This window comes from Hyla sarda, chromosome 6, assembly GCF_029499605.1.
Source record: "Hyla sarda isolate aHylSar1 chromosome 6, aHylSar1.hap1, whole genome shotgun sequence".
NCBI classification, from domain to species: Eukaryota; Metazoa; Chordata; class Amphibia; order Anura; family Hylidae; genus Hyla; species Hyla sarda.
In genome coordinates this window covers 115,759,785-115,784,126 of record NC_079194.1, presented here as the reverse complement: position 1 = coordinate 115,784,126, position 24,342 = coordinate 115,759,785, and the positions used below count along the sequence as shown (strand labels likewise).

At 47.4% G+C, this 24,342-nt stretch overlaps 1 long non-coding RNA gene across 2 annotated transcripts in view; it reads left to right on the top strand.

The window, feature by feature from the left end:
- LOC130276001 (uncharacterized) overlaps positions 1 to 22,619 on the top strand; it is a 195,346-nt gene extending 172,727 nt beyond the window's left edge. The window contains exons 4-5 of one of the 2 annotated variants that reach the window (XR_008844983.1): positions 21,252 to 21,575; positions 22,183 to 22,619. This is a non-coding gene — a long non-coding RNA (uncharacterized LOC130276001). The remainder of the gene's footprint in view (positions 1 to 21,251; positions 21,576 to 22,182) is intronic. The other variant, XR_008844984.1, reaches the window with a different exon arrangement.
- The last annotated feature ends 1,723 nt before the right edge of the window (positions 22,620 to 24,342 follow it).

Here is a 24,342-nt window from a genome sequence, read left to right as displayed (position 1 = left end):
GCAACCTCTGGAGACCCCCTGTCTTGGCCCAACTCAGTTTTTGGGACTTTTTTAACAGGGGCTGCATTTGCTGGGGGAGCAGTTTTACTAAGGGGGCATATGTTATTTCAAAGATTCCTTTTTTGTGTGTGTGTGCTGTGTGTTTTTGGACACTACTGAGCGCCTCATATGCGGCTGTCAGCCGTGGCGCTTTTTCTGCTCGATCGCTTTCAGCGCCTGCTTATTTCTCTCCTCACAGCACCTTATACGCGGCTGCAGCCGTGGCGCTGTCATGAGCCGGCCACTTCAGCGCCGGCTCAGTTGTACTTCATTTCGCCGGCAGAGGCTCTGGCCCCGAGCACATATATATCCTTCAGAGCGCCTTATACGCGGCTGCGGCGCTGTTATGAGCCAGGCGCTTCTGCACCGGATCAATTTTACTTTCTTTTTCGCCGGCAGCCTCTGGCCGCCCGCTCCGTTCCCCCGAGCGCATATACAGTTATATGGGCGCTCGGGACAAGGAGCGGGCGCCATGACACTTCTTCCCTGATGCTGTAACTCCGCCCACTGACCGGTGGGGGTAGCTCTCAGAGGCGCGAAGCTGCGCCCAATCAGCGCCGTGGGTGCCATTCTCTGTGTTTAGGGGTCAGTTACTTTGTGCAAGGCACGCCCCTCCCTCCCTATTGGCTGGCCTTATTAGTCTAGCTGCTGAGGGGACACAGATCTGGTGAGAAGTGCCTGCCTTGTCCTTTTTAGCCCTTTATGTCGTACCCAGGGCTGTTCATCCCTCTAAACAGGAACCTGGGAACTTAGTGACTTACTATCCCTGCAAGCACTGTACAACCTAGATGCCTGGTTTCGCTGAACCCGCTGGCTCTGCATGCTCCTCTGCTCCCCCAGTCCCCCTGGTGCCCCCTTCGGTCCAGTGGGTTCAGCCGCTCCTCCAACCTGGGTTTCTTTCGTGACCCAGTATATGTATGACTTGTCCCAAGTCTCCCGTTTGGTGGCTGTTGCCTCCCGCGAAATGGTGTCTGCTTTGAAGGGGTCATCCCGGCGCAGGGCCTCTGAGAGGGCCCGCTCTTCGTCCCCTCGTACCTCACGCTCTCACAAGCGTGATAGGGGTGCCTCGTCTGACCCTTCCATTGAGTCTTCGGATAGAAGTGGGCGTTCCCCTCTCTGGTCCCGCCCCTCCCTATCATCTGGGCACAAACATCGCTCCTCTAGAGGTCGCCTCTGTCCCTGGATCGTCTGATTACTCTCCCTCCCAGGGTCCGTCAGTCTCTGCTCTGGTGGCTACGCTCGCCCCTTCTTCTCCAGGGGCGGTCTTTCCTTCCCCTTCATTGGCAGGTGGTTACGACGGATGCCAGCCTGTCAGGCTGGGGCGGCTTGTTCAGGGATTGGACGGTTCAAAGTCTCTGGGCTCCCCAGGAGACCCTTCTTCCGATAAACATATTGGAATTACGGGAGATTCTTCTTTGTCTTCTTCTTTGGGAGTTCCGGCTTCAGTCCCGTCCTGTCCGCGTCCAGTCGGACAACGCCACGGATGTGGCATACATAAATCGACAAGGCGGCACTCGCAGCTCAGCAGCCATGGCCAAGGTGACCAAGATTCTCATCTGGGCGGAAAGCAAGGTTCCGGCCATTTCGGCGATCTACATTCCAGGAGTGCTCAACTGGGAAGTGGACTTCCTCAGTCGGTCCTCACCCGACCCCGGCGAGTGGTCTCTTCATCCGGAGGTCTTCACGCAGCTCTGCATCCTCTGGGGCTTTCCGGACGTGGACCTCTTCGTGTTCCGGCACAGTCAGAAAATTCTTCCGTTTGTGTCCAAGTCCCGGGACCCTCAGGCCTTGGCCGTGGACGCCCTAGTGATTCCTTGGACGGGGATCGCTCTGCCTTATCTGTTCCCTCTTCTTCCGCTCCTTCCCAGAGTGCTGAGGAAGCTCAAGGCAGAGGTCGTTTCCGCCATTCTGGTAGCTCCAGATTGGCCCCGAAGGTCGTGGTATTGCGACGTAGTCAGGCTCCTGGACGACGCCCTTCTGCGCCTTCTGCTTCGCCCGGACCTTCTCTCTCAGGGTCCTCTTTGCCACTCCAATTTACAGTCGCTGCATTTGACGGCGTGGCGGTTGAGACCGCGGTTTTGAGGGCCCGCGGGTTCTCCTCACAAGTCATTCACACCATGCTCAAGGCTCGTAAGCCCTCCTCCACTAGAATTTACCACCGTACTTGGCGGTCTTATTTTCGTTGGTGTGAAGCTTAGGACTTCTCCCCGGTGACCTTCTCAGTTCCCCATCTCCTCTCCTTTTTACAGTCGGGGCTGGAACTGGGATTGTCTCTCAGTTCCCTTAAAGGTCAGGTTTCGGCCCTCACTGTTCTTTTCGAGCGGCCCCTGGCTTCTAATTCTCATGTCCAGACTTTCCTGCAAAATCAAAGGCGAATGACCAGGGAGTCAGGAGTTTGTCTGGCGCAGAGAGGAACCATCAGACAGCCAAGTAAAATCAATGGATTTATTAGATGCAACGCGTTTCGCTGCGCATGCGCAGCTTCATCAGGCATGCTTGATGAAGCTGCGCATGCGCAGCGAAACGCGTTGCATCTAATAAATCCATTGATTTTACTTGGCTGTCTGATGGTTCCTCTCTGCGCCAGACAAACTCCTGACTCCCTGGTCATTCGCCTTTGATTCTACACCTATCCAGGAGGGCTGCAGTGGACCTGCCATCATATCTCTTCTGCTTCTAACCTTGTTGTGTGTGGGCGCACAACCAACTTCGGTAAGCGGCTTGGGAATCACCTTCCCCTACCCCCACCTGCAAGATCTACTGATCCCCCACATGAGGCGCCTTCCTTCCTTTCTCTAGACTTTCCTGCAAGGAATGGCGCACGCTGCTCCTCCTTATCGGTCACCTTCTCCCCCTTGGGACTTGAACTTGGTTCTGAGTGCCCTCCAGGGTGCACCCTTTGAGCCCCTCAGAGAGGTGTCTCTCCGCTTCCTTTCTTGGAAAGTGGCGTTTCTTGTGGCTATCACCTCCATCCGCAGGGTGTCTGAATTGGCAGCTCTTTCCTGCCGTTCTCCGTTTCTGGTGATCCACCTGGACAAGGTAGTTTTTCGGCCAGATCCTTCCTTTTTGCCTAAGGTGGTCTCGGCTTTCCATCTGAATGAGGACATTGTCCTCCCGTCTTTTTGTCAGGCTCCTTCACATCCTAAGGAGCGCTTGTTACGCCTAGCGCTCCGGGTCCCCGCTCCTCCCCGGAGCGCTCACGGCGTCTTTCTCCCTGCAGCGCCCCGGTCAGTCCCGCTGACCGGGAGCGCTGCACTGTCTTGGCCGTTGGGGATGCGATTCGCACAGCGGGACGCGCCCGCTCGCGAATCGCATCCCAGGTCACTTACCCGTCCCGGTCCCCTGCTGTCATGTGCTGGCGCGCGCGGCTCCGCTCTCTAGGGCGCGCGCGCGCCAGCTCTCTGAGACTTAAAGGGCCAGTGCACCAATGATTGGTGCCTGGCCCAATTAGCTTAATTGGTTCCCACCTGTTCCCTGCCTATATCTAGTCTCCTCCCTTGCACTCCCTTGCCGGATCTTGTTGCCTTGTGCCAGTGAAAGCGTTTAGTGTGTCCAAAGCCTGTGTACCTGAACTTCTGCTACCCATCCTGACTACGAACCTTGCCGCCTGCCCCCGACCTTCTGCTACGTCTGACCTTGCTTCTGCCTACTCCCTTGTACCGCGCCTATCTTCAGCAGCCAGAGAGGTTGAGCCGTTGCTAGTGGATACGACCTGGTCACTACCGCCGCAGCAAGACCATCCCGCTTTGCGGCGGGCTCTGGTGAAAACCAGTAGTGGCTTAGAACCGGTCCACTAGCACGGTCCACGCCAATCCCTCTCTGGCACAGAGGATCCACTATCTGGAAGCCGAATCGTGACAGTAGATCCGGCCATGGATCCCGCTGAGGTGCCGCTGCCAAGTCTCGCTGATCTTCCCACGGTGGTCGCTCAGCAATCGCAGCAGATTGCCCAACAAGGACAGCAGCTGTCGCAGTTGACCGCCATGTTACAGCAAATTCTGCCTCTGCTACAGCAGCAACCATCTCCTCCGCCAGCTCCTGCACCTCCTCCGCAGCGAGTGGCCGCTCCTAACCTCCGCTTGTCCCTGCCGGACAAATTTGATGGGGACTCCAGACTCTGCCGTGGATTTTTGTCTCAGTGTTCCCTGCATATGGAGATGTTGTCAGACTTGTTTCCTACAGAACGGTCTAAGGTGGCGTTCGTAGTAAGTCTTCTTTCAGGAAAGGCCTTGTCTTGGGCCACACCGCTCTGGGACCGCAATGATCCTGCCACAGCCACAGTCCAGTCCTTCTTTGCTGAAGTCCGAAGTGTCTTTGAGGAACCTGCCCGAGCCTCTTCTGCTGAGACTGCCTTGCTGAACCTGGTCCAGGGTAATTCTTCCGTTGGCGAGTACGCCATACAATTCCGTACTTTTGCTTCTGAACTATCCTGGAATAATGAGGCTCTCTGCGCGACCTTTAAAAAAGGCCTATCCAGTCGCATCAAGGATGTGCTGGCCGCACGAGAGATTCCTGCCAACCTCCAAGAACTCATCCATTTGGCTACCCGCATTGACATGCGTTTTTCTGAGCGACACCAAGAGCTCCGCCAGGAAAAAGACTTAGATCTCTGGGCTCCTCTCCCACAGCATCCTTTGCAGTCTTCGCCTGGGCCTCCCGCCGAGGAGGCCATGCAAGTGGATCGGTCTCGCCTGACCCAGGAAGAGAGGAATCGCCGTAGAGAAGAAAATCTCTGTCTGTATTGTGCCAGTACTGAGCATTTCTTGGTGGATTGCCCTATCCGTCCTCCACGCCTGGGAAACGCACGCACGCACCCAGCTCACGTGGGTGTGGCATCTTTTGCTTCTAAGTCTTCTTCTCCACGTCTCACGGTGCCTGTGCGGATTTCCCCTACAGCCAACTCCTCCATCTCAGCCGTGGCCTGCTTGGACTCTGGTGCCTCCGGGAATTTTATGTTGGAGTCCTTTGTTAATAGATTCAGCATCCCGGTGACCCGTCTCGTCAAACCGCTCTACATTTCCGCGGTCAACGGAGCCAGATTGGACTGCACCGTGCGTTACCGCACAGAACCCCTCCTGATGTCTATCGGACCCCACCACGAAAGGATTGAGTTCTTCATTCTCCCCAACTGTACCTCTGAGGTCCTCCTCGGTCTGCCTTGGCTCCGGCTTCATTCCCCCACCATTGATTGGACCACCGGGGAGATCAGGAACTGGGACTCTGCCTGCCACAGGAAGTGCCTCTCCCCCCCTCCCAGTCCCATCAGGCAAGCCTCTGTGCCTCCCCATGGCCCCCGTCCTGGTGTCACACTGCCCCGTGCCAGGCCTCGCCCTCTGCCCTCCCTCCCCATTCCCACTCCTGCTGTACTGCCGGCCGTTGAGGAAACCCTCCATTCTTTCCAGGTGTCCTCATCCCAGGGGAGGCAGTTACCGGACAAAGAGAAGGGGAGACCTAAGGGGGGGGGTACTGTTACGCCTAGCGCTCCGGGTCCCCGCTCCTCCCCGGAGCGCTCACGGCGTCTTTCTCCCTGCAGCGCCCCGGTCAGTCCCGCTGACCGGGAGCGCTGCACTGTCTTGGCCGTTGGGGATGCGATTCGCACAGCGGGACGCGCCCGCTCGCGAATCGCATCCCAGGTCACTTACCCGTCCCGGTCCCCTGCTGTCATGTGCTGGCGCGCGCGGCTCCGCTCTCTAGGGCGCGCGCGCGCCAGCTCTCTGAGACTTAAAGGGCCAGTGCACCAATGATTGGTGCCTGGCCCAATTAGCTTAATTGGTTCCCACCTGTTCCCTGCCTATATCTAGTCTCCTCCCTTGCACTCCCTTGCCGGATCTTGTTGCCTTGTGCCAGTGAAAGCGTTTAGTGTGTCCAAAGCCTGTGTACCTGAACTTCTGCTACCCATCCTGACTACGAACCTTGCCGCCTGCCCCCGACCTTCTGCTACGTCTGACCTTGCTTCTGCCTACTCCCTTGTACCGCGCCTATCTTCAGCAGCCAGAGAGGTTGAGCCGTTGCTAGTGGATACGACCTGGTCACTACCGCCGCAGCAAGACCATCCCGCTTTGCGGCGGGCTCTGGTGAAAACCAGTAGTGGCTTAGAACCGGTCCACTAGCACGGTCCACGCCAATCCCTCTCTGGCACAGAGGATCCACTATCTGGAAGCCGAATCGTGACAGCGCTTAGTACACAAGCTGGACGTTGTTCGGGCTGTTCGGTCTTATATCTCCATCACTACTTTGTTTCGTCAGTGTGATTCCTTTTTCGTCCTTACGGAAGGTCGTCGCAAGGGACAACCTACTTCCAAGGCCATCATTTCTAGCTTGATTCGGTCCACCATTTCGGAAGCCTATCGCTGTAAGGGGAAGATTCCTCCTTTCAGGGTTGTGGCTCATTCCACGCATTCTGTGGTGGCATCCTGGGGTCTCCAGAATAGAGCATCGGCCTCGCAGATTTGCAAGGCGGCTACCTGGTCGTCTTTGCACACTTTCTCGAGGTTTTACTGGGTTCATACTTCGCATCGGCTGATGCTAGTCTGGGGCGTAAAGTGCTGCAGACGGCAGTGGATCGGCCGTCTGCCTGATTACTTATCTGCCCACCCAAGGGACAGCTTTGGTACATCCCACTGTCTGTGTCCCCCAATGGAGCAGATAGAGAAAAGGAGATTTTTTAACATTTACCGTAAAATCTCTTTCTCGAAGGATCCATTGGGAGACACAACTCCTGCCCTTTTTGGGGTTTTTTCCTTTGGTTCTCTGTCCGAGGGTGTGTTCAGTTATGTTTTTTTCTTCTGGTTCTCGGACAGTTTTTGGGTCTTTCTTTGACCTATTGGTCTCCTCCTATTGCTCTGGAACTTAAACTGACTAGCTCAGAGCCTGAAGGCGGGTATATCCTGCTGGGAGGAGCCAACTGTTTTTGTTGCCATAGTGTCACCTCCTAGAGACAGCAAGATATACCCACTGTCTGTGTCCCCCAATGGATCCTTCGAGAAAGAGATTTTACGGTAAGTGTTAAAAAATCTCCTTTTAATATTTAGGGTAGCTAGTGCTACCATAAAAAATGTTTAGGCCCAGAAGCAGTATACCATATATTGGCTGAATGACTCAGCCTTAAGTTGGCTGAAGCATGACGAGACCATACAGTGTCTGAATGGCACAGGAAAATTCCATTGAAGATGTATGGTACCTAGTGCTACTATATACATATATAGGTAATGTCTTAGGCCCAGCAGCATCACTAAACTATGTAGTTGCTGATTGAAGCAGACTGGAGCTGGCTGAAGCATCAGTAAACCATATATTGAATGAATGGCACAGCTTGGAGGTGGCTGAAGCATCAGTAAAACATATATTGGATAAATGGCAGAAGCATGAGGAGAATATTGAAATTTAAGATTTTTTAAATAGAAATGTAAGATTTTGAAATTTTAATTGAGGATTTTGAAATTGAAATTTTAACTCCTAAGTTTTACTGTCCCGGGCCCCGGCGTGTGGGTACAAAGGACCAAATCTAACAAGGAGTCACATGGCAGCACAATGACAGAGCCTGGAGGTTGCATCAGTATGATGATACCATATAGAGGCTGAATGGCACAGCCCGGAGTTGGCTGAAGCATGAGAAAAGACCATATAGTGGCTGAATGAGACAGCCTGGAGGTGGCATCAGTATGAGGAGACCATATAGTGGCTGAATGACTGCCTGGAGTTTGTGGCAGCATGGGTAGACCATATAGTGTCTGAATGGCACAGCCTGGATTTGGCTGAAACATGAGAAGACGACATAGTGGCTGAATGGCACAGCCTGGAGTTTGTGGCAGCATGAAGTGACCATGTAGTGGCTGAATGGCACAGCCTGGAGTTTGTGGCAGCATGAAGAGATGATGTAGTGGCTGAATGGCACAGCCTGGAGTTTGTGGCAGCATGAGGAGACCATATGGTGGCTGAATGGCACAGCCTGGAGTTTGTGGCAGCATGAGGAGACCATATAGTGGCTGAAGCACGAGGAGACCATATAGTGTCTGAATGGCACAGCCTGGAGGTAGCTGAAGCATGAGGAGACCATATAGTGTCTGAATGGCACAGCCTGGAGGTGGCTGAAGTGTCAGTAAACCATATATTGGATGAATGACACAGCCTGGAGGTGTTGGCAGCATGAGGAGACCATATAGTTGCTGAATGACACAGCCTAGAGTTGGCTAAAGCATGAGGAGACCATATAGTGTCTGAATGGCACAGCCTGGAGTTAGCAGCAGCATGAGTAGACACTAGGGCTTCACAATCCCTAAGATTAAATGATGAATTTTGAAATTTCCATTGAAGATGTATGGTACCTAGTGCTACCATAAACATATATAGGTAATGTCCTAGGCCCATCACCATCACTAAACCATGTAGTTGCTGAATGACACAGACTAGAGCTGGCTGAAGCATCAGTAAACCATGTATTGGATGAATGGCACAGCCTGGAAGTGGCTGAAGGTTCAGTAAACCATATATTGGATGAATGGCACATCCTGGAGTTGGCAGAAGCATGAAGAGACCGTATAGTGGCTGAATGGCACAGCCTGGAGGTAGCTGAAGCATGAGGAGACCATATAGTGGCTGATTGGTACAGCCTGGAGGTGGCTGAAGCATCAGTAAACCATATATTGGATGAATGACACAGCCTGGAGGTGTTGGCAGAATGAGGAGACCATATAGTTGCTGAATGACACAGCCTGGAGCTGGCAGCAGCATGGGTAGACACTAGGGCTTCACAATCCCTAAGATTAAAAGATGAATTTTGAAATTTAAATGGAAGATTTGTGGTAGCTAGTGCTACCATAAAAATAGGATTTACGTCCCTTCCCGCCTTGCCTTCCCAGCGTTCCTTGCCCGTGTACTGACATGTGGATGTGCCATTTTAGATGGCCTGGAGCCTGGACCGCAGTAAATGGAATTTAATGAAGCGATTTTCGCAATAGAATCACGGCGATATTCGCATTTGTTGCAAAACGAATATTTCATGAAATTCGTAACAAATTCGGGTTTGTCAGCTTCGATTCGCTCATCTCTAAATAATAAGTTAAACCCTTAAGGACCCATGATGTACCGCTACGTCATGAGTCCGCTCCCATTCTATAACGCTGGGCCACGGGACCCGTGGCTAATAGCGCTGCATTGGTCCCGGTGGCGCGCTATTAACCCTTTATACATGGCCTTCAAAGGTGAACGCCGCGTCTAAAGAGAAAGTAAATCATTGCCAGTTAGCTTAGGGGGCTGTTCGGGATGTCCGCTGCGAAATCTCTGCATCCCGAACAGCTGTGAGACAGCAAGAGGGTCCCTTACCTTACCTCCTGGCGTCCCATCGCCGAATGACTGCTCAGTACCTGAGATCCAGACATGAGCAGTCAAGCGGCAGAATCATTGATCAATGGTTTCCAATGAGCTCCTATGGGAGCTATAACATTGCAATAAAAAGTGAAAAAAAAAAGTGAATAAAGATGATTTAACCCCTTCCCTAATAAAAGTTTGAATCACCCCCATTTTCCGATTTAAACAAAAAACAAACACAGTGTAAATAAAAATAAACATATTTGGTATCGTCGCATGCGGAAATGTCCGAATTATAAAAATATATCATTAATTAAACCGCACGGTAAATATGTCGTACGCTCAAAAAAATTCCAATGTCCAAAATTGTGTATTTTTGTTCAATTTTTATATAATGAAAAAATGAATAAAAAGCTATCAAAAAGTCTGATAAATACAAAAATGGTACCGCTAAAAATTTCAGATCATGGCGCAAAAAATGAGCCCTCAAACCGCCCCGTTCGCTGAAAAATAAAAAAGTTATAGAGGTCAGAAGATGACTATTTTAATGTATGTATGTATACATTTTCCTGCATGTAGTTATGATTTACGACAAAGTACGACAAAATCAAACCTATATAAGTAGGGTATAAAGAGGTGTCATCATTTTTACCGAAAAATGTACTGTGTAGAAACGGAAGCCCCCAAAAGTTACAAAATGGCGTTTCTTTTTTTCAATTTCGTCTCACAATGATTTTTTTTTCCGTTTCGCTGTAGATTTTTGGGTAAAATGACTGACGTAGAATTGGTGGCGCAAAAAATAAGCCATCATATGGACTTTTAGGTGCAAAATTGAAAGAGTTATAATTTTTTATAGGTAAGGAGGAAAAGTGGAAAAACCCCGGGTCCTTAAGGGGTTAAGGGTGCTAATAATTTTGTCCAGCCCATTTTTGGAGTTTCATGTGACATTATGTCCAATTTGCTTTTTTCCCTCCCTTTTTTGGTTTAGTTTCAATACACACAAAGGGAATAAATATGTGTATAGCAAAACATTTGTTACATTCCTCAAGGGGTATAGTTTCCAAAATAGTAGACCATGTGTTGTTGTTTTTTCTGATCTGGCACTATAGGGGCTTCCTAAATGCGACAAGCAAAATATGCTTTCCAAAAGCCAAATGTGGCTCCTTCTCTTCTGTGCATTGTAGTTTGCCAGCAGCGCACTTGACATCCACACATGGGGTATTTCCATACTCAGAAGAAATGGGGTTACAAATATTGGGGGGCATTTTCTCCTGAGTATGGAAATACCCCATGTGTGGATGTCAAGTGCAATGTGGGCAAACTGCAATGCAGAGAAGAGAAGGAGCCACATTTGGCTTTTGGAAAGCACATCTTGCTGAAATGATTTTTGGGGGGCATGTCGCATTTAGGAAGCCCCTATAGTGCCAGAACTGAAAAAAAAAAAACACATGACATACTATTTTTGAAACTACACCCCTTGAGGAACGTAACAAGGGGTACACTGACGACTTTTCGTATAAGTCGGATGTGTAATGGTAAAAAAAAATACCCCCCAAAATTTGTAACCCCATTTCTACTGAGTATGGAAATACCCCATGTGTGGACATCAAGTGCTCTGCTGCCGCACTACAATGCTCAGAAGAGAAGGAGCGCCATTGGGGTTTTGGAGAGAGAATTTGTTTGGAATGGAAGTCAGTGGCCATGAGCATTTACAAAGCCCCCCGTGGTGCCAGAACAGTGGACCCCCCCCCACATGTGACCCCATTTTGGAAACTACACCCTTCACGGAGTGTAATAAGGGGTGCAGTGAGCATTTACACCCCACTGGCATTTGACAGATCTTTGGAACAGTGGGCTGTGTAAATTAAAAATTTTATTTTTCATTTTCACGGATTACTGTTCCGAAAATATGTCAGACACCTGTGGGGCACAAATGCTCACTGAACTCCTTATTACATTCAGTGAAGGGTGTAGTTTCCAAAATGGGGTCGCGTGTTGGTGGGGTCCATTGTTCTGGCACTAGGTGGGTATTTTTTTTTTTGCGTTTATGTCAGAACCGCTGTAAAATCAGCCACCCCTTTTGCAAATCACCAATTTAGGCCTCAAATGTACATGGCACTCTCACTCCTGAGCCTTATTGTGCGTCCGCAGAGCATTTTACACCCACATATGGGGTATTTCTGTACTCGGGTCTTTTTTGCCTTTTACCTCTTAAATAAAAAAAATGGGGCAACAACAACATGTTAGTGTAAATATTTTTATTATTTTACACTAACAGGCTGGTGTAGACCCCAAATTTTCCTTTTCATAAGGGGTAAAAGGAGAAAAAAAAATTGTAACGCAATTGCTCCCGAGTACGGAAATACCCCATATGTGGCCCTAAACTGTTTCCTTGAAATACGACAGGGTTCCGAAGTGAGAAGGCACATTTGAGGGCTAAATTAGGGATTGCATAGGGGTGGACATAGGGGTATTCTACGCCAGTGATTCCCAAACAGGGTGCCTCCAGCTGTTGCTAAACTTCCAGCATGCCTGGACAGTCAGTGGCTGTCCGGAAATGCTGGGAGTTGTTGTTTTGCAACAGCTGGATGCTCCATTTTGGAAACACTTCCGTACAATACGTTTTTCATTTTTATTGGGGGAACAGTGTAAGGGGGTGTGTATATTTAGTGTTTTACCCTTTCTTTTGTGTTAGTGTAGTGTTTTTACGGTACATTCACACGGGCGGGTTTACGGTGAGTTTCACGCTAGGAGTTTGAGCTTCAGCTCAAACTTGAAGTGGGAAACTCACTGTAAACCCGCCCCCGGTTTGAATGTACCCTGTACATTCACATGGGGGGGCGACAAACCTCCAGCTGTTGCAAAAGTACAACTCCCAGGGTACACTGACAGACTGTGCATGCTTGGAGTTGTACTTTTGCAACAGCTGGAGGCAGATTAGTTGGAAAAACTTCAGTTAGGTTCTGTTACCTAACTCAGTATTTTCCAACCAGTGTGCCAACCAGCTGTTGCAAAACTACAACTCCCAGCATGTACTGATTGCCGAAGGGCATGCTGGAAGATGTAGTTATACAACAGCTGGAGGTACGCAACTACAACTCCCAGCATGGCGAGAAAGCAGTTTGCTGTTTGTGCATGCTGGGAGTTGTAGTTTTGCAAGATTTAGAGTGCCACGGTTTAGAAACCACTGCACAGTGATCTCCAAACTGTGGCCCTCCATATGTTGCAAAACTACATATCCCAGCTTGTCCAAACAGCAAACTGCTGTGTGGGCAGGCTGGGAGTTGTAGTTTTGCAAGATCTAGAGGGCCACAGTTTAGAGATCACTGCACATTGATCTCCAAATTGTAGCCCTCCAGCTGTTGCAAAACTACAAATCCCAGCATGCGCAAACAGCTGTCTGGGCATGCTGGGTGTTGTAGTATGTAGTTTTGCAACATCTGGAGGGCTACAGTTTAGAGACCACTGTATAGTGGTCTCCAACTGTAGCCCTCCAGATATTGCTAGGCAACGCACCGGCTTCCATACCGGCAGCAGGGAGCCAGCCGCACTAATCACCGCCGCCGATCGTCGCCCGTTGCCGCCGCTGATGGTCAGTGACGCCCCCTATCCCCCTTATTTCCGGGTCACCGGAGACCTGTTTGACCTGGAATTGCCACAGATCACCAGTCTGAATTGACCAGCGATTTGCGGCAATCGCAGACATGGGGGGTCACTTTCCTGCACCACTGAGGAAGCTCATGTAAATGAGTGAAACTAGTTAGGTGGCAGTGTCTGTTTGCTTTTAAAATTCAGTGTTGTCACGGTATTAGAGCTCAGGGTCTGCAGCCAATGGCACATATGTAATACATGTCAGTGATGGGGCATTGGCCTTAGTGTTGGATACAGATATTTTTCAACACAATATCACAGTGTGATACTTCTTCAATATTTATACCGTGACAATATAGGTATATTTTAATCCACGTCAATATTAAGTTATAACTAATAAAAGTTAAGTTTTATTACTAGGGGTATACCGGCTTTTTTGTGCCTGGATGGCACTTGTTTTTGCCTTTATTGCCTTCCCTAATAAGGGTATCTGTGATATTGCTTCACATGGGGGGTCTCAGGATCCCCCTAGGCATATGCACCGGATACCTGCTGATAGATATCAGCAGTCATCCTGGTCCGGTCCCCGACCGGCTAGTGACGGGGACTGAAATTCCCACGGGCGTACCCATACGCCCTCGGTCCTTAAGGACTCTAAAACGGGGGCGTATGAATACGCCCGGTGTCCTTAAGGGGTTAAAGGAAATGTGCACTTTGGGCAAATGCTTTACATATGTTCATTAGTGATCTTTTTGATCTTCATGGGTCTTTAAAGAGTACCTCTCATGATCTTGTTAAATTTTATAATCCAACCACTTCACTGCCGCTATCATGATAAACCATCCCCTGCCTTTATTTTTATTATTTGTTAGTTTTCCACCTTGATATTGCTCTGTATTTTCTGCTCAGTCAGATTCACAGATTGGAAAGGGGCATTCCCCAGCAGACGTGACATCATCTGAAACCATACAGGGGAGAACTTCTTCCCTCACTCTGCTACACACAGCCCAGATCAGTTCATTGTGAGATAAGCTATGATTGGATAAGGCTGCACACACCCCCCTCAGCATTTCCTACTTTTGGACTTCTGCCATGCAGAAAAAAATTGGGGAAAAACGAAATTATCATTGGACCAACAATTATATGCCTTGAGCTTCCATTTAAATTTATTTTAATGGAGAGAAGTGTCTGGTGGCAGCTTATCTCCTGGCAGAGCAAAAGATTAGTCATGTTCAAACCAACATGCCCGATCCTTGTTTCCACTGATATCTGCCACTGCAAGATTGTGGAAAGCTTCTATATACACTGCTCAAAAAAATAAAGGGAACACTTAAACAACACAATGTAACTCCAAGTCAGTCACATGTCTGTGAAATCACACTGTCCACTCAGGAAGCAACACTGATTGACAATCAAATTCACATGCTGTTGTGCAAATGGAACAGACAACATGTGGAAATGGTAAGCAATTAGCAAGACACCCCAATAAAGGAGTGGTTCTGCAGGTGGTGAGCACAGACCACTTCTCTATTCCTATGCTTCCTGGCTGATGTTTTGGTCACTTTTTAATGCTGGCAGTGCTTTTACTCTAATAGTACCGTGAGACGTATTCTATAACCCACACAAGTGGCTCAGGTAGCGCAGCTCATCCAGGATGGTGCTTCAATACAAGCTATGGCAAGAAGGTTTGCTGTGTCTGTCAGCGTAATCTCCCGAGCATGGAGGTGCTACCAGGAGACAGGCCAGTACATCAGGAGACATGTAGGAGGCCAAAAACCCAGTAGCAGGACTGCTACCTCTGCCTTTTTTGCAAGGAGGAACACTGCCAGAGTCCTGCAAAATGACCTCAAGCAGGCCACAAATGTGCATGTGTCCACTCAAACGGTCAGAAACAAACTCCATGAGGGTGGTATGAGGGCCCGACTTCCACAGGTGAACACCGTGCAGGACGTTTGGCATTTGCCAGAGAACACCAAGATTGGCAAATTTGCCACTGGGGCCCTGTGCTCTTCACAGGTGAAAGCAGGTTCACACTGAGCACATGTGACAGACATGGAGTTTAAATAGGCCGTGGAGAACGTTCTGCTGCCTGCAACATCCTCCAGCATGACCGGTTTGGCGGTGGGTCAGTAATGTTGTGAGGTGGCATTTCTTTGGGGGGCCGCACAGCCCTCCATGTGCTTGACAGAGGTAGCCTGACTGCCTTTAGGTCCTGAGATGAGATCATCAGAACCCTTGTCAGACCATATGCTGGTGCGGTTGGCCCTGGGTTCCTCCTAATGCAAGACAATGCTAGACCTCATGTGGCTGGAGTGTGTCAGCAGTTTCTGCAAAAGGAAGGCATTGATGCTATGGACTGGCCCACCTGTTCCCCAGACCGGAATCCGATTGAGCCCATCTGGGACGTCATGTCTAGCTTCTTCCACCAATGCCACGTTGCACCATTGGCTGTTCAGGAGTTGGCGGATTCTTTAGTCCAGGTCTGGTGGGACACCCCTCAGGAGAACATCCGCCACCTCATCAGAAGCATGCCCAGGCATTGTAGGGAGGCCATACAGGCACATGGAGGCCACACACACTACAGAACCTCATTTTGACTTGTTTTAAAGGGGTACTCCGATGCTTACACATCTTATCCCCTATCCAAAGGATAGGGGATAAGATGCCTGATTGCGGGAGTCCCGCAGCTCCGGGGATTGATTACAAACATGGTGCCGCGTGCATGATCACGGGCGTCCCCAGTTGCGGGACTCCCGCGATCAGGCATCTTATCCCCTATCCTTTGGATAGGGGATAATATGTCTAAGCACCGGAGTACCTCTTTAAGGACATTACATCAAAGATGGATCAGCCTGTAGTGGGGTTTTCCACTTTGATTTTGAGTGTGACTCCATATCCAGACCCCCCCCCCCCCCCCTGGTTGATACATTTGATTTCCATTGATCATTTTTGTATGATTTTGTTGTCAGCACATTCAACTATGTAAAGACGAAAGTATTTCATACAATTTCCTTCATTCAGATCGGATTTGTTATCTTAGTGTTCCCTTTATATTTTTGAGCAGTGTATATTAGACTATTCTATGCACAGTGTGACGTTAAGATCAAGAGGAAATTACTGATGTTCCTTTAAGTCTCAACTGCATCTTCCTTTAAAGGGGTACTCTGGTGAAAACCTTTTCTCTTTTAAATCAACCGGTGGCAGAAAGTCAAACATATTTGTAAATTACTTCTATTAAAAAATCTTAATCCTTCCAGTACTTATTAGCTGCTGAATGCTACAGAGGAAATTCCTTTCTTTTTGGAACACTGATGACATCACGAGCACAGTGCTCTCTGCTGACATCTCCGTCCATTTTAGCAACCATGCATAGCATATGTATGCTAAGGGCAGCATGGTGGCTTAATGGTTAGCACTGCTGCCTTGCAGTGCTGGGGACTTGGGTTCAAATCCCACTAAGGACAACAATAAATAAAGCGTTATTATTAGAATAACGTCAGCAGGGAGAAGTGCTCGTGATGTCATCAGAGAGCATTCCAAAAAGAAAATAATTTCCTCTGTTGTATTCAGCAGCTAATAAGTACAGGAAGGATTAAGATTTTTTAATAGAAGTAATTTACAAATTGATTTAAAAGAAAACAGTTGATTTAAAAGAAAACAGGTTTTCACCGGAGTTCCCCTTTAACCTCTTCAGGACACAGGGCGTATGGATACGCCCTGCATTCCGAGTTCTTAAGGCCACAGGGCGTATCCATACGCCCGTGGGAAATCCGGTCCCCACCGCTAGCCGGTTGGGGACCGGAGCCGGATGCCTGCTGAAATTGTTCAGCAGGCATTGCGGCATATCGCCCAGGGGGGTCATTATGTCCCCCCATGTCGGCGATGGCCACAGATCGCTGGACAATTCAGCCCAGCGATCTGCAGCAGATTGCAGGTCAATCGAGGCGACCCGGAATTATAGGCTGTTCGGGGCAGTCTCTGACGGCCCTGAACAGCCATAGCCAGCAGGGGTGAGGTGGCACTGGTGCCACCTCACGACAGCCCTGATTCGTCGGCCGGTTTATCGGCCGACCAATCAGGGAACCTGCTGCGGGTGTCACTCCCGCAACCCGCTCCACCCCTCTTCCGGAGGACGTGAGTGGGTGCGGGACATGGACCCCGGCAGCTGGGGACCCCGATCTCTGGCGTCAATGTTGGGATCGGGGCCCCAGGAGCTATGGCGGCGAGGGACTGACCTATATGTGGCGGCTTGCAACAGTTGGAGGTGAGTGACAGCCTCCTGCTGTTGCTTACCAACAGCTCCTAGCATGCAAAAAGGGCATGCTGGGAGCTGTAGTTATGCAACAGCAGGAGGCAGACCTCCACAACTCCCAGCATTCCCTTATGGGCATGCTGAGACTTATAGTTTTGCAACAGCTGGAGGCACATTTTTTCTATGGAAAAGTGTACCTTCAGCTGTTGTATAACTACAACTCCCAGCTTGCACAAACAGCTAAAGTGCATGCTGGGAGTTGTAGTGGTGCATCTGCTGGTTGCATAACTACAACTCCCAGCATGCCTGTTGGCTGTCGGTGACTGCTGAGAGTTGTAATTTTGCAACAGCTGAAGGCATACTGGTTGTGAAACTCAGAGTTTTTTTTTTTAACCTAACTCAGTGTTTCACGACCGGTGTGCCTCCAGTTGTTGCAAACTACAACTCCCAGCATGCACCGTACACTGGTTGTGAAACACTGGTTGAGGCACACTGGTTGTGAAACACTGAATTAGGTCACAAACTCAGTGATACACAACCAGTGTGCCTACAGCTGTTGCAAAATTAAAACTCTCAGCATGTACAGTCTTTCAGCGCATGCTGGGAGTTGTAGTTTTGCAACAGCTGGATGTTCCCCCTCCCCCCAATGTGAATGTGCAGGGTACACTCACATGGGCGGAGGTTTGCAGTAAGTATCCGGCTGCAAGTTTGAGCTGCGGCAAATTTTCTGCTGCAGCTCAAACTGCCAGCGAGAAACTACTGTGAACCCCCGCCCGTGCGACTGTACCCTAAAAACACTACACTAACACAAAATAAAATAAAAAGTAAAGAACACTACATATATACATACCCCTACACAGCCCCCCTCCCCAATAAAAATGAAAAACATCTGGTACGCCACTGTTTCCAAAACGTTGCCTCCAGCTTTTGCAAAACAACTACTCCCAGTATTACCAGACAGCCACGGACTGTCCAGGCATGCTGGGAGTTTTACAACAGCTGGAGGCACCCTGTTTGAGAATCACTGGCGTAGAATACCCCTATGTCCACCCCTATGCAAGTCCCTAATTTAGGCCTTAAATGGGCATGGCGCTCTCACTTTGGAGCCCTGTTGTATTTCAAGGCAGCAGTTTAGGGTCACATATGGGGTATCACAGTACTCGGGAGAAATTGTGTTACAAATTTTGGGGGTATTGTCTGCTTTTACCCTTTTTAAAAATGTAAAATTTTTGGGAAAACAAGCATTTTAGGTAAAAAATTATAATAATTTTTTACATATGCAAAAGTCCTGAAACACCTGTGGGGTATAAAGGTTCACTTAACCCCTTGTTACATTCCCCGAGGGGTCTAGTTTCCAAAATAGTATGCCATGTGTTTTTTTTTTTTTTTTTTGCTGTCCTGGCCCCATAGGAGCTTCCTAAATGCGGCATGCCCCCAGAGCAAAATTTGCTTCCAAAAAGCCAAATGTGACCACTACTCTTCCGAGACCTGTAGTGCGCCAGCAGAGCACTTTTCACCCCCATATGGGGTGTTTTCTGTATCGGGAGAAATTGGGCTTCAAATTCAGTTTTTTTTTTTTTTCTGCTATTACCCTTTTTAAAAATGTAAAATTTTTGGGAAAACAAGCATTTTAGGTCAGTTTTATTTTTTTTACATTTGCAAAAGTCATGAAACACCTGTTGGGTATTAAGGCTCACTTTATCCCATGTTACATTCCCCAAGGGGTCTAGTTTCCAAAATGGTATGCCATGCTGTTTTGACACCCTAGGGGCTTCCTAAAAGTGACATGCCCCCCAAAAACCATTTCAGAAAAATTTTCTCTCCAAAATCCCCTTGTCGCTCCTTCCTTTCTGAGCCCTCTACTGTGCCCGCCGAACACTTTACATAGACATATGAGGTATGTGCTTACTCGAGTAAAAATTTTCTCCTTTTACCACTTGCAAAAATTAAAAAATTGGGTCTACAAGAACATGTGAGTGTAAAAAATGAAGATTTTGAATTTTCTCCTTCACTTTGCTGCTATTCCTGTGAAACACCTAAAGGGTTAAAACACTTACTGAATGTCATTTTGAATACTTTGGGGGGTGGAGTTTTTATAATGGGGTCATTTGTGGGGTATTTCTAATATGAAGACCCTTCAAATCCACTTCAAAACTGAACTGGTCCCTGAAAAATTGGAAAATTGCTGCTGAACTTTGAAGCCCTCTGATGTCTTCCAAAAGTAAAAACTCATCAATTTTATGATGCAAACATAAAGTGGACATTCAGGTAGAAGACAGACATGGTCGCACATCTACAATCTTGTATAATGATCTAATATCTTCTCAGCATAATTTCAAAAACTAACAGGTTGTTAGTATACATTTTTGATCAAAAAGTACAAGCCCACTCGCCACGTCAAGGCCACCTATTTAGAGTGGGTCCCTAACGTCCCTAGCATAAAATGGTGTAGCACTGGGCGGCGACCACCACCGCCGCAACACCAGTGCCCACAGGGGGAACGACCCACTGGCAGAGCGGCCACAATGCCACTTAAACCAGTCTATGGGTTGCACCTCCCCACAGACACGGCGCCACGGCAGCAATAGACGCCACACAGCACCACACCAGTGTGAACAGGGTGCTACAGCTCACTTACCATGCTCTCCCAGTCAGACTGGGAGGCTGCTAGGAAAGAAATGGCCCATGTGTAGGTGTAGCTAAATACTACTTATATAGGGTTGGGCTGAGGGGGTGGGGAAGAGTGCAGACACATGTTAAAAAAAAAAAAAAAAAAGAGGGGATAGAAAACACAATGTGAATTCAGGTAGAAGACAGACATGGTCACACATCTACAATCTTGTATAATGATCTAATTGCTTCTTAGCATAATTTCAAAAATTAACAGGTTGTTAGTATATGTTTTGATCAAAAAGTACAAAGCCCACTCGCCACGTCAAGGCCACCTATTTAAAGTGGGTCCCTAACGTCCCTAGCATAAAATGGTGTAGCACTGGGCGGCGAACACCACCGCCGCGACACCAGTGCCCACAGGGGGAACGACCCACTGGCAGAGCGGCCCCAATGCCACTCAAACCAGTCTATGGGTCGCACGGCGCCACGGCAGCAACAGACGCCGCACAGCACCACACCTGGGAGACTGGGAGAGCATGGTAAGTGTGCTGTTACACCTTGTTCACACTGGTGTGGTGCGGTGTGGCGTCCGTTGCTGCCGTGGCGCCGTGTCTGTGGGGGGGTGCGGCCCATAGACTGGTTTGAGTGGCATTAATGCAGCTCTGCCAGTGGGTCGTTCCCCCCCCCCCCCCCGTTGGCACTGGTGTCGCGGCGGTGGTGGTCGCCGCCCAGTGCTACGCCATTTTATGCTAGGGACGTTAGGGACCCACTCTAAATAGGTGGCCTTGATGTGGCGAGTGGGCTTGTACTTTTTGATCAAAAATGTATACTAACAACCTGTTCGTTTTTGATATTACGCTGAGAAGCAATTAGATCATTATACAAGATTGTAGATGTGCGACCATGTCTGTTTCTTCTACCTGAATTCATAAAGTGGACATATTGTATATGTGAATAATAATAAAAAATTTGGAATATCCATTTTCCTTACAAGCAGAGAGCTTCAACGTTTAAAAAATGCAACATTTTCAATTTTTTCATGAAATTTGGGGATTTTTCACCAAGAAAGGATGCAAGTTACCGCAAAATGTTACCACTATGTTAAAGTAGAATATGTCATGAAAAAACAATCTCGGAATCAGAATGATAGATAAAAGCATTCTAGAGTTATTAATGTTTAAAGTGACAGTGGTCAGATGTTCAAAAAACGCTCTGGTCCTTAAGGCCAAAATGGGCTTGGTCCTTAAGGGGTTAAGAAGCAGGTGCCTCGTGCCAATACCAAGTAAATAGACTGTGATAATAAGATGAGTTGACCTTCACATTTGTAGGACATCACTGCATGACCTCTATGTATAAAGAAGCATTGGACATTAATGGAGAGGAGTTCTTTTAGGAGAACATGTTCTTTCGTCTTATACAATGTATATAAAGCAATGCTCTTTGCCAGCAGCTTCATCTCAGAGGATCAGCACTGAAGCATTAAGATGAAAATGGAAGCATTGGGAGTTTGGAGTAGTCCCTGAGCTCCTGACTTTGCACATAAGGCTCATTACAAAGGTTTTAAGGAAGGGATCTGCTTGACAACACTCACGCTTCTGTCAGGATGAAGATGTCAGTTTACTCACAAGTGAATTTACCTGACTGACTGAAAATCAAAATGTAACATATGAAGGCACCTGCTTCCTCTACATATACCAGGCCTCAATGCTGTGCATGTGTAATCACTGTAGAATGGAAGATCTCAAGGGAAGATGCATCTCTAATGCTTCTGCTGGTTTGTTTACTTGTATCTTACTCACCTTGTCTACTGGCATTTTCATTGTTTGCCTTTATCTCCTTAGTTTACTTGATTGTTCCTTGTGACTCCCTTGATAACTTGACTCATTCTTGTATTATATGTTTGTATCCTCTTACTTTACTTTAATATTCCATGTTTACTTGTATCATCCTTGTCTTCTTCCCTTGTATTCTATTTTGTCTTCCATTTATGCTTACTTGTACTGTATCTTGCTTACATTTACAACTTGTAGCTTCAGTGACTAGTTTAGTTGTATCTTGCATTGTTTACTTACATCTTCATTTACTAGTTTCAAGTCTATTTTCTTAGTATCTGCAGTATATTGTATGTCAGAACTATTCTACCTATATAGTGTTATATGTTTCCTGTTGGCACTGCATTTTTTTTTACTGGATGTCTGTCTTCTGAACTACAAGCTTACAGTGCAGCTCTCTCTTTTGGCCTAATAGGGGAAGGGTCCAAAGCTGGGGACCTCCCTCTTTAATGTCAATATACAGTTGAGCAGTAGTTGTATTCATGAGACAGCCCCTTTAAACCTTTGTACTATTACTGTATTCCCAATCTGTGAAATTATTCTTTACAGTATTATGACTGAATATTCTGGATCCCCTGATGTAAGGCAGCTGATGAGACACGTGGCAGGGAGAACTCTGGAAATGATGCAGCGGTTCACATACTCTTGTGCAGCGCTTTAGTTCACACAATGTGAAAGGGATCAAGACCACAAGACGGGAGATTCAGACATGAACTGTTTATTTTCCTTCAGTTGTGATATCCAAATTGTTCTGAAAATGAGCAGTTAAACAAATTTTAGTGCATTATACAGAACATCAAGATTGTCATACCTCATTTGCAGATGTGGCCTGAGATTCTTCTCTTATATAAAGTTTTAGCTTCCAAATTAGGGGACAAATACTGTGTGATAACTAGTAACAGTAACTATTATAGTTTCCATATGATTGTCACCCAGTGTTCTTCATGACCTAAGGCTATAATAATCAGCATTGCTGTGCAGATATCGCACATTATTCCCTCTATCCAACCATGTGTCAGTCATCACTGTAATTCTGGTATTCTATTCATGAACCAGGAGGATCAAGATCACCTATCCTACAAGCCTCACCCATGATGCTAGGTGTCTATAATGAGTACACCCTAAGTAAAACTTCAAAGGGCATCTGTCGCAATCTCATTGAATAAACACTGATCAAAATAACAGAAAAAAACCCATAAAGAGTGGGTTAAGGGCCCAATTGACTAGATGCAGCAGAAGACCATGGACGCAAACCCAGGGTCAGTACCCTATAGTACGAATCCCACCCCTAAAACTTAGCTTTTATTAAGCCTATTAATAAACAAAATCAAAATTTAGAATAACAGATAGTGATAGGTGACTTGAAACCACAAGCACTGTGAGTGATAATTATAAATACACTTGTTATAACTTCATATATACCCTAGAAATTGAATAGATCAGTTATGCAGTGGCCTGCAGTGCACACTGGATATTAAACACACATCAGTGCTGCTAGTTAAAACACTAACTCTGCCCCCTCTACATGTTTTGTTGTCATAGCAACGTTTTCAGGAGGAAATTGGACATATATTGGGTATATACCCAGTTATAACAAGTGTATGTGTCATTATCAAACACTGATGAATGTACTGCTCCCCTAAACTTTGATGGTGTCTCTTAAATTTTTCTCTAGGGGAGATTAGAACCCTATAATCTTACCTACTTCTACTCTCCTTCTGTTAGTATGAACCCCCCCCCCCATCATTTTTTCGCAGAATCATTAAGGTTCATTATTTATTAAGTGATTTAAGTATGATCCCCTCGACAAAATGAAGAGAACCAACCCTAACATTGAACAGACAACCCCTATATTATTTCCTAGGGGGGAATAATAGTGACAGTTTCTCTTTTAAAGGGGTGGTCCAGGGAACTAAACCCATAGCCCATCCTTTCCCTCTCACCACCTTATATATTTGTCTAAATATAATTAATTAGCTATATACAGTAGTTTCCTTCTTTCAGCTGTCACTTACATGCAGGGAGTGAGAGAAAAACGCAATTCTCAGATCCACCTTGTCTCCTCAGTAAGACCTAGCACCCACCTTTCAAGACAACTCCACATGATTTCAGTCTGGTTTAGAGCTCTGGCTGTACAGCCACACCTCCCCTCCCTGTGTGAGGAGCTTGTGAGCTGTGAGAGAACTGCACTTTTCCTGTGTCTATCTTATCACTGACTGCTGCCATTCAGAGCACAGCATGATTTATTGCTGGAGGAAGTATAATATGAAAGAAAAGACCTGTACAGTGTGTGTGTGCGCGTGCGCTGCAGTGTAAGCATGCAAACAGAGTGAAAGCAGTTGGCTGGCAGCCATTACACAGAGCTGCACTGACTTCTGGGAGTTGTAGTCTGTGCTGTAAACAAGAATAAAGAATATTTAGGAGACATCAGGGACCAAAGGAACTGGGGCATTTTTATTTTTCTTAACTTTCCGGGAGTACTCCTTTAAGATGAAATATCACCATAATATAAAATATTACATAACAGATTCTCGCAACCTCAAGCCAGGATTTTCCTATTACTAGGACAGATTGTCTTGGTTTTTGGGGAGTTTCATGTTGTTTTAATTTTTGTTTGTCTTCATTCCTTATGATCAAGCTTTCTCCCTTTCATCTTCTCAGTGGGACAAAAGCCACAAGCTCCAGTGATGCATGTTGTGCCTTTGAGGG